This window comes from Galeopterus variegatus, unplaced genomic scaffold (genome assembly GCF_000696425.1).
Source record: "Galeopterus variegatus unplaced genomic scaffold, G_variegatus-3.0.2 Scaffold7067, whole genome shotgun sequence".
In the NCBI taxonomy this organism is placed as follows: Eukaryota; Metazoa; Chordata; class Mammalia; order Dermoptera; family Cynocephalidae; genus Galeopterus; species Galeopterus variegatus.
This window is the reverse complement of record NW_007733178.1, coordinates 15905-23331: the sequence shown is the minus strand read 5'-3', so window position 1 is coordinate 23331 and position 7427 is coordinate 15905. Positions and strand designations below refer to the sequence as shown.

General features: G+C 39.9%; 1 long non-coding RNA gene across 1 annotated transcript in view; it reads left to right on the top strand.

The window, feature by feature from the left end:
• The window catches only part of LOC103607044, an 11614-nt gene that overhangs the window by 2772 nt on the left and 1415 nt on the right, over positions 1-7427 (top strand). The window lies entirely within an intron of this gene.

Here is a 7427-nt window from a genome sequence, read left to right as displayed (position 1 = left end):
GAAACTGACTATAGAGAGGGCGGATAACTCGCCCAAGGGCCCACAGCCAGTAATTAGAAGAACTGATTTATCTCCAGGCAGTCTAGCTCCAGAGCTAGGTTCTTAGTCATCACACAGTCTCACCTTTGGGGTGGGTGATCAAAACAGTAACTGTATATTTGGCCAGAAGACAAAACAGCTGGTAACAGCAGCAAACACTGCCATACTTATTTCCACACATGCCTCTCTTACTGATAAAAGAGAAAACCCGAGTTTGCATTACACTATTAGGGATATGATCTATTCTAAACCTCACAGTGGTGTTTTAGTTTTGATACTCTTTCTGGGGCTTGGGGGGGGAAATTTCTTAAATGCTTATCTGCTAAGGCATGAGGAAGAGTGTAGAGTTGTTCTGCCCTGCCCCCTTTCTCTTACTCCCATTCTCCACAGAGTCCTAAGCTGTGGCAGGTTTTAAGTGTGGGAGGTTTGTGGGCAGGGGATGGACTCACAATATAGACCACAGTGTATAACACCTGCTGCAGGTATAAGCCAAAAAAATAGAATTCCTTTTCCTGCTCTCCGTATTTTTCTCCCTCCCTTTCTTCCTTTTTCCTTTTAAAGATTAAATATTGGCCAAAATTTAAACCTGGTTACCAAACAATAGATATCTTTACTAGTTATAGTTAATAAAGCCAAAAGCTTATGGCTTATAAAATGCATGAAGGAATATGAGCTCCTAAGGAGCTCTTTTCTAGGCTGGGAGCAGACTAGTCTTTCTTGGAAGGTTTTTGTTGTGCTGTGTGACCTTGATCAGGCCCCAGCCTTCTCTGAACTATTTCTGCAAAATGAGTGTGTAGGCACCACCTCTTTGTCTCCCAAGTCCAAGAGCATCCTGTTGCTATAGAGATGTGGGCTCTGGGGGTGGAGATAAGACTGGGCTTGCACTAAGGGACAATGAGTAATAAAATGTTGGAAGTATCAAAAGAGTATAGGAACGTTGTTTACAAAATTTGAGTCTGCAATCCATTTCCAATTGATCAGCTATTACACCATCATTGTAAAGATTTTTATTGCAATCACTTTTCAAATTTACCTGCCTCTTTTTTCTTTTTGCACTTCTCCTATAGGAACGTTGTTTACAAAATTTGAGTCTGCAATCCATTTCCAATTGATCAGCTATTACATCATCATTGTAAAGATTTTTATTGCAATCACTTTTCAAATTTACCTGCCTCTTTTTTCTTTTTGCACTTCTCTATTCCCCACTCTTCTCTTCATTCGTTTCTTTCTATTTTCCTCCCATTTTCTCCTTCCAAGGAAGGTTCTCACTTAGGTCTTGTGATTGCAGGGGAGGTGTTCCCTTTGCAGGGCATAGTCTGTCCACATTTCATGTGGAACAAAGAAAATCATCAAATCATCACCAGGAACTGAATTAAGAGGCTTGCAGACCCTGAAGAATTATTGTGTTGCTACCTCTTATCCTAAAAGTCATTTATTAGTTGTCATTTAATGCCCACAATTGGATGGCTTGTGGGATATTTATAGCTCATTTCTTCATGGATCAATAACATATACTATTCATAAATATTAGCAGCTGAAACTGTTTTCTTTAACATCAAGTAACAGCAGTATTTTTCCTTTTCCAAGCTATTCTATAACACTAGACATAGCAATCATTAAATAAAGAAATCTTAATTGAGTTGGCTTTTCTAATATGATAACTGTAATGATTATTGGCATAAATTTGCCAGAAAGTGAAAGATGGAAATGTGGCCCTTGAATGAGCAGCATTAGCATCATCTAGGAGATTGGTGGAAATGCAGAATCTTTCGCCCAACCTTAGGCCTACTGAATCAGAATATGCATTTTAACAAGCTTCCCAGGTGATTTCTGTGCACATAAAAGTTGGGGGAACATTGATTTAAATGACCTTACAAAAGAAGGAGCAACCCACTCTGGTCCTTCCACGGACTTGATTTCTCTATCTGATTGGCCTGCACTGCCACTGTGACCCTCGTCCTTCCTGCTATATATGAATCTGTGTCTTTTCATACTAAATGTGAGCCTATTTAATAGCTTGTGTTAGATAAAAGAAAAATGGATATTAGCCATCTAGAATGGACATATTTCACATTGCCATTGTGAAAATGGCCAAGGGAAGTGATAATGGCCATGCTTATGGAGCACTTATTTTTTTAAATGCATAGCCAACACACACGTGGACACCAGCCTGCAAAATACAGCCATCCTCTCCAGGCAGATGGCCGCTGCCCAGGAACTCTCAGCCAAGTAGAATCCAAGCAGCCTATAGCCACCCAAGAGCCTCTAGCTCAGTCTCTGGCCTTGACCTTCCTCCATCCCCCAACCTTCAGTTTTCCCCCTCCCAGGAGTCACCAGAGGACACTGGGTCTCATTCTGATTGGCCACCATCTGTGTGTGAGTGAGGGGATAGTAAGTTGGATTCCCTGCCAACAGTTGTGGGTATTCTTTGATCCTTGATCCTTAATAAACAGGAGAGAATAAAAAGCAGCCAGTCAGTAGGGTCCAGGAAGAGTTAATCCTGTTGGTGAAGGGGAAGTTTGGATTGGGCACTGGGATGATTCACTCAAACTTGCATTCGCCAGGCTAGAATATGTCCATGGCATATACTTGCATACTTTCAGTGGTGTTCTGGAGCCTCCTTGTACTGACTTGTGAGAATGGATTGCTAAATTTTCAGGATTTTTATAAGCTACTTGATTTTATGCTGGTAGCTTGAATCTGACTGTGCTTGGAATATTTACACCACAGAAATCAATAAATGTTATAAGTCAACCTCCCCTTTCCTTCCTGCTAGAGCTGGTTGTTAATGTTTACCAGCACACCACTGCTTAGCACCAAATGAGAACTATTCTTTTATTCTCCCCTACCACCCACATTCCAAACCCAGCCTCAGAGGGCTGAGGAGGGCAAAGATTTGGGGACATATCTGGCATATTGTGTGTTTGGTACTTCTTGGTTAAAAAATAGATTATAATCCATGTGGTAGGCAGATAATGCCCACACCCCCTCCGAACCCCTCAAGATGTCCACATTCTAATCCCTGGAAGCTAGAAATATGGCAAAAGGAATCAAGTTCACAGGTGGAATTAACTGTGACTTAAATCAACTGACCTTAAAATAGAGAAGAGTAGCCCACAATATCCAGATGAGCTCAATGTAATCACAAGGTCCATCAGATTGAAAGGAGGAGGCAGAAGATGGAGGAAAAGACAGCAAGAGGAAGATGCAGCTGTTAGTGGCTTTGAGGATGGAGGAAGGGCCATTAGCCAAAAAAAATATGAGGCCTGTAGAAGCTGGAAAAGGCAAAGAAATGGACTTTTCCCTGGAGGCTGCAGCAAAAAACGCAGCCCTGCTGACATCTTGATTTTAGTCCAGTGAGACCCATTTGGACTTCTGGCCTCTAGAACTTGTTTTAAGCCACTAAGTTTGCAATAATGTGTTACAGCAGACATAGGAAACTAATAATTCTCATGTGGTTTTATAATGAAATATTAATTTCTCTTCCTAGAAATCTGTAAAGCAGAGACAACGTCTCTAAAATATTAGTGCATTGGAATAAAAGAAAGTTGTTGGGGGAAAAAAAAAGCCATAGAATCTGTTGCATGTACTTTCTTTGCCACTGGCTCTCTCAGCATAAGGACACCAGTTTTTCAGAACTCCTCACCATGCCTTTCACCCAAATTTAGTGTTGTGGAAGTCAACCTCCACCATATCTTTTTTCTCCTAATCACATGGATGAATTAAGTACTAATTTTATTTTTCCAGACTTTCATAATACTCACAGACCTAAAATATGAAAATCTTCCGGGCCGGCCTGTGGCTCACTTGGGAGAGTGCGGTGCTGATAACGCCAAGGCCACGGGTTCGGATCCCATATAGGGATGGCCAGTTTGCTCACTGGCTGAGCGTGGTGCTGACAACACCAAGTCAAGGGTTAAGATCCCCTTACCGGTCATCTTTTAAAAAATATATATATATGAAAATCTTCCAACTCCACGTCAAAGACCTTCCCTACCTCCTAGATTCATATTATTCTGCCTTCGATCTACATATGTTTGAAATAATATTACACAGTGCTATCTCATAGCTTCCACATACTTCCATTTGATTCTCCCAACCTCTTGGGGCATCATAACCTCAGAAAATGCAGGAAACCAGCTAAGAGATCTGAATGGTATCCAGTGCCTTTCCTTGCTCTCTCAACTAAACCATGGCTGCCCAGAGTCATTTGGAGCAATGGAAGTTATGGTGCATTATGCAGACACTGAGAAGCATCATTAGTTTTTAATGTATAAAGTGAAGTAGAAACTATCCAGTAGAGAATAAGTTATGCATATTAGATAGAGATGCATACATACCCATATTTTTAAGAAATTACACTCATTGCTTTCTTGTTTCTGGGAAGAAAGTAGTAGCAAGGACTAGCAGTTTTAAAAACAATCTTAGCAGTAAAACTCAACATTGAGGCAATTCTTCCAATATTGTTTATATAAACTGGGGAACATTTTTATTTCTGAATACTTTCAAGGAACACCAGTGTTTCCAAGAAATATGGTTTCTACATCATGCACTTTTTTGTGAATGAATTGATGGGGGCACTAAACCTTTGGTTGTTGAAATGCAATAGTATCTCTTTAATCCTGTAATGTTGGAATGTTAATATCTCTGAATTGCAGATATGATACTAAGAATGTAGGCTGTTACCTCCTGCTTTGCTTTCCTTGTTTGTAAAATGAGTATAATATTAATATAATGATGGGACTGCTAGGACTAAAAGATACAACATATGCAAAGTCCTTAGTACAATGCCTAGCACTCAATAAAGGTGCCCTAACCTAATCATGAATGTAGAAATGCTTTCACACTATCTCATTTGACTGTATTAGTATCAACCTCTTGTGAGGAAGGCATAGAGAAGATTCTTATTTTACACATGAAATGGATAGATTTAATTATTTCATTTCTACTATCCCCATCATTATCTAAAGTATAACCTCTCCTTAAGCAAAAGTTACATTCTTATGATAAAATCTAAATACAATTATTTCCAAAGTTTCCCCCAACAGACAGCTTGCCCCTAGCAAACATTTTTTTCACATCTTTCCCTTCTGCAATTCTTAAAATCTCTTAACAGGATTGGTATGACAACCACCTGTTAGCTCTAAAATCATTAAAGTATACAATCCCATACCTAATCAGTGATTAGAGTTGATTAGATGGGCGGTAGCCTGCTGGCTGTAGGACATCGCCTCCTACCAGAGGGCTTTTGCCCCATATATGCATTTACCTAAAAACCCTATTCTAAAATTAAATGAGAATCAAGATTTCTAACCCTCCACACATCTCAGGAGGAACAAGAAGGTGCCTTTCCTTGTTGCTGGGATGGTTTCTTCCACCCATGTGCACCATCTCTTCTTCCCTCCCCTTTCTCAGGGACCTTGCTGCTCCATCAGTTAGGCCCCCTTTTCTCCTGTCACTTTGTTTTTATTTTTGTTTTTCTCTCTCAGGATATAGTCACACTCAAGTCTCTCATTTTTTCCTTTTTTCTTTTTCTTTGAGGGGGGGGGTTGGCAGGTACAAGGAAGGTCTCTTATCTTAAAGACGAATTTTCTCTATTGTTTGCTTTCAACTCCTCTGTCCCAGGCATCATGGTTCAGCTTCTTGAAAGCCTTCTCTGCCTCATTTGGTTTCCAATTGTTAGTCTGTGGACTGACTGTTTAGTAGGCACCTGAACCAAAGAATCTCTGTTTTAAGAAATGTTCCCCAGATGATGCTGAGCTTGGCTGGCTTACGGATTCACTTTCCCTGGTTCCTGTCCTTGTTCATTGGTGAGCTGAGTTTGGCTTCTGTTCCTGGTACTTCTCTGGTACTGATCTAAGATCACCAATGGTGTTCTTAATTGAAAACTCCAATGGAGGCTCTGCAATTCCTAGCTTATTTAAGCTGTTTGTAGTATTAACTATTAAGGACTCTGTCCTTCAAATTCCACCCCTCTGGATTTTCTCTGGATCCTTTTCCTCCATTTGTTTTTCCACTATTGATGCTCCACCAAGCACAAAGTCCCATCTGTTGGTCTCATCTGATATCCCTGAGCCTGTGCCCCCATCCTTAAGTGAACCCCCACCCCCCCCACCATTTAAGGATTTAGTTATTGCTTGCGATGATGATTTCTGAAACTCCTATCTTTAGGTCAGAACATATTTCTGAATCCCAGAACCATATATTTTACTGCATGCCTGATATTTCCCCCTAGATATTCCACAAGTATACCTTAAATACAATAGGTTCAAAACTGCATTCATTTATTCATTCTGATGCTCTTATGTGATAGTCATCTTACACTCTTGCCCCCAAGGGATGCAGGGAACACATAATAATTGAGCACTTTGGGTCTCATGAGTCAGGATTTTTATCTAAATTGGAATTGTGCATACCTGGTTTTACAGTTTCTATTAGTTTGCTTCCTAGAATTCTGTGTTTCATTAATAATCCAGTTGCTTGCATTATAATTGATTCATTTTGACGCTACTAAATTTCCTTTAGTTTTTTCTGAAACTGAAATCATTTTGCCTTTCAAAATGGGACCAGTAAATAGGTCTGTGTAAATGAAGACTTTCATGGAAATGAACAATGTGAACAGTTTTTTCTCTCCTCTTTGAAAGATGCGGACAAAGCTATGTCAGGGTTTGAAAATGATGATTTCCATTATTCCTTATTCACAGGTCTTCCTCTGGGCAAATCCAATTTTTTATTAAAGCAAACCCATCTGCTTGTCATCTCCCTTGGATTCATTTAAAATTTCATGTTTCTCCTGTGTCGAATCCCTATTAAATTTGTTGTTTAAGAACTTTGCTTGTTTTTCATAGACAAGTTTTAAAAAATGACAGTTGTGTCATGGTGAGCAAAAAGCAAGTGTTCCTGGGTTATTTAAATTGGATTAAAAGATGCCAGAGCCATGGTAACAGTAATATCAGATACGAAGCCCTTTGTCTCTAGACTCTCCAAAAAGCTAATTAAAAAAAAGAACTCTTTTCTATTCAAGTGGATGGCTTTTTTATGACATGTGCCTTTTAGTCCCTCAACAGCTTTAAGTATCTGATTCTAAGTCAGAAGGGAGTTGGGTCGGCTTATTGAAACCTTTCCCTGAATGCTTTAGTAGAATATGGGTTGTATAGATAAATTTTGTATGAACTATTTAACCATTTATAATCATTTTAATTTAACATACTTGGTATGGATATTTCATGTTTTCATTAAAACATTTTGAGGGGCCGGCCCGGTGGCGCACTGGATAGTGCGCTGCTTGGGAAGCGCGGTGGCGCTCCCGTCCGAGGGTTCGGATCCCACATACAGACCGGTTCCCGCTCACTGGCTGAACGAGGCACGGGAGCAACACTGAGGCTTGC